Source organism: Microcebus murinus, chromosome 22 (assembly GCF_040939455.1).
Source record: "Microcebus murinus isolate Inina chromosome 22, M.murinus_Inina_mat1.0, whole genome shotgun sequence".
Lineage (NCBI taxonomy): Eukaryota > Metazoa > Chordata > Mammalia > Primates > Cheirogaleidae > Microcebus > Microcebus murinus.
This window is the reverse complement of record NC_134125.1, coordinates 8,116,532-8,120,041: the sequence shown is the minus strand read 5'-3', so window position 1 is coordinate 8,120,041 and position 3,510 is coordinate 8,116,532. Positions and strand designations below refer to the sequence as shown.

At 40.8% G+C, this 3,510-nt stretch overlaps 1 pseudogene; it reads right to left on the bottom strand.

Annotated features, from left to right (window-relative positions):
* Window positions 1–291: 291 nt before the first annotated feature.
* On the bottom strand, window positions 292–728 carry LOC109729851 (protein transport protein Sec61 subunit beta pseudogene; annotated as a pseudogene).
* Window positions 729–3,510: the final 2,782 nt, after the last annotated feature.

The following is a 3,510-nucleotide window of genomic DNA, read 5'->3' as shown; positions in this document are numbered from 1 at the left end:
GTCTCGCTCAGGCTGGTTTTGAACTCCTGACCTTGAGCAATCTGCCCGCCTCGGCCTCCCAGAGTGCTAGGATTACAAGCGTGAGCCACCGCGCCCGGCCTTAAAACCATTTTTTAAACTCTTTCTTTATAGTTTAAAAAACTCTAGAGACGGGATCTTTTTTTTTTTAATGAATTAAAAAGTTTATTAGCCATAGGAAAAAACCAATTCCTCAAAATCAGTTCTTCTTATTTCCCCTGTAAACAGTAAGCTTACAGAAAATTTCCTTCTCATGAACAGAAAAATCACTATACTTTTGGTTCAAGATATGTTAGGTTTTTTCCTTCTTCTTCAAATAACAGATGGATGTAACTGAATCTATGAACAAGTGTACTTGCCCCAAATGTGCAACATAAATACAGAAGCGATGAACAGAAGACTCATAACCAATACTGGAACAGGGCCAACTTTGAGCCCAGGTGAATCTTCTGTGTAGAATTGCCACATGCCCACTCCCACCCACCCCACACCCCCCCCCCCCCCCCCCGTGCCTGCTGAGGTTGTGCAGCCTGCGCTCCTTGTTCCACAGGTGGCATTTTTTCTTTGCCAAACAGTGGATCCTGCTCCCCGGGCGGCCACTGCTTTGCTGGGAGAGCACCCTGAAGAACCACATTAGTGCCACTGGGGGTCGGACCGGGCATGGTGGAGACTGGAGAGTGGCAGGGTGCTGTGATGGACCACCAGAAAGTTTCGGACTAGAGACGGGATCTTGCTGTGTCTCCCAGGGTGGACTACAGTGGCATGATCACTGTGGCCTTGAACTCCTAAATTCAAATGATCCTGCTGCCTCAGCCTCCAGGGTAGCTGGGCCTGCACCATGCTCACCCAATTTTTTTCATTATTATTTTTTTAAGAGATGGGATCTTACTATGTTGCCCAGGCTGGTCTCAAACTCCTGGCCTCCAGCAATCCTCCTGCCTCAGCCTCCCAAAGTGCTAGGATTACAGGCGTGAGCCACTGTGCCTGGGCCCATTGATCTATCAGTGGACACTTAGGTGGATTCCATGTCTTGACTGTTGTGAATGATGAATGCAGGTGTTTTTAAAGTTCTTATTCTCCCATATATCTCCTTCCACAGCCTCTTTCCCAGGCCGTTGGTTCTCTCTGCTGTTTGACCCATTTGTTATCCCTTGCCCTAAGAAGCTATGGTAGTATATTTGCCTTTAAGTGCTTTTGAGAGTTGCTGCTTTGGGGGCAACTCCTGTGCTGAAAAATTCCGAGGCAGGTGAAATAAAACCAAGCCCCCCTTTGTTGATCCTGCACGGTGGCATCAGACAGGTCAAAACACACAGCTGCCATTAGGGAATGAGGGGTGATAAGGCAAGTAAGTTAAAATGTCACAACACTCTCTTACCATAATTTACCAACATCTTCATATGTCACGAGTTCTAAGAAAAAAATCAAAACCCAAAATCTACTAGTGCTTTTCTTCATTAAGCAGTCCCCTAATTTTTGTAAAATTTTAATTAGGTTCCGGAGTGCCAAAAAAGTTGATTTTCACAGTTTTTTCCCCGACTTAATTGTTGCTTTGGTGGAAAGATATATTTTTAGAGTTCTGTACTCCATCATTTTCTGTGATGTTACTCAATTTGTTTATTTATTTATTTAAAGAGGGTCTCACTCTGTCACCCAGGCTAGAGTGCAGTGGTGCAGTCATAGCTCACTGCATTCTTGAACTCCTGGGGTCAAGGAATCCTGTTTCAGCCTCCTGAGTAGCTGGGATTACAGGCGTGCACTACCTTACCCAGCTATTTATTTTTTAAACAGCTTTATTGAGTTATAATTGATATACAGTAAACAGCGTATATTTAAAGTATACAGTTTGATAAGTTTTGACATATATATTAATATATATTCATGAAACCATAACTTCGATCAGGGTAGTTAACCTAATTCCTTACTCCTTCAAATTTTCTTGGTGCCACTTTGTATTCTTTTCTTCTGCCTCTCACTGCATCCCACCTCCAAGCAACTAGTGGTTGGCCTCTATCACTATAGATTTCTTTGCAGTTTCTAGAGCATTATATAATTGGAATTGTAGAATATGTACTCTTTTTATTTAGATTTTGTCACTGTTTAGACATTCATCTATGTTGCATGTATCAATAGCTTGTTTCTTCTCATTACTAGAAGTTTTCCATTGTATGGATTTACCACAATTTGTTTATTCATTCATGTCTTGATGGGCGGGCATAAAGGTCATTTTTAGTTTTTGGCTATTAAAAATAAAGCACCTATGGATATTCTTGTACATGTTTTTGTGTAACATATATTGCCTTTTCTCTGAGGTAAATAAATAGCTAGGAGTGGAATGACTGTATCATATGGTAGTTATATGTTTAACTTTTTAAGAAAGTGCCAAAGTGTTTTATAAAATTGTTATACCTTGCTTGTATTAATCTGCTTGGGCTACCATAAGAAAATACCACAGGCTAGGTGGCTTAAGCATCAGAAATTTATTTATAACAATTCTATAAGCAAGAAGTCTAAGACCAAGGAGCCAGAAAATTTATTTTCTGGTATGGCTTGCTTCTCCTGGCTTGTAGATGAATGCTCTCTCACTGTGTCCTCGCATGACCTTTTCTCTGTGCTCTAAGAGAGCTCTAGTACTTCTTCCTCTTTTTATAAGGACATAAGTCATATTAGATTTGGGCCCCACCCTTCTGATCTCATTTAACCTTAATTACCTCCTTTTAAAGGCCCTATCTCCAAGGTAGGAGATAGGTCACACTGGGGTTAGGGTTTCAGCATATAAGTTTTAGGGGGACACAATTTGATCCATAGCCATATCTTTCAGCAGTATATGAGTGTTCCATATCCACATTCTTGTCAACATTTGATATGTTCAGTTTCCTTAATTTTATTTTAGTGGATGTATAGGGATATTTCATTGTGGTTATTTGTTTATTTATTTTTTATTTTAGCATATTATGGGGGTACAAATGTTAAGGTTACATATATTGCCCTTGCCCTCCCTCCCCCCTTGAGTCAGAGCTTCAAGCATGACCATTCCCCAGACAGTGCACATCGCACTCATTATGTATGTATATACACATTCCCTCCTCTCCCCCCTCCCACCTTCCCGACACCCAATAAATGTTATTCCTATATGTCCACTTAGGTGTTGATCCATTAGTACCAATTTGCTGGTGAGTATATGTGGTGCTTGTTTTTTCATTCTTGGGATACTTCACTTAGTAGAATGGGTTCCAGCTCTATCCAGGAAAATACTAGAAGTGCTAGATCACTGTTGTTTCTTAAAGCTGAATAGTACTCCATGGTATACATAGACCACATTTTATTAATCCACTCATGTATTGATGGGCACTTGGGTTGTTTCCACAACTTTGCAATTGTGAATTGTGCTGCTATAAACATTCGAGTGCAGGAATCTTTTTTGTACAGTGTCATTTGATCTTTTGGGTAGGCTCCCAGTAGTGGGATTGCTGGATCAAATGGTAGATCCACTTG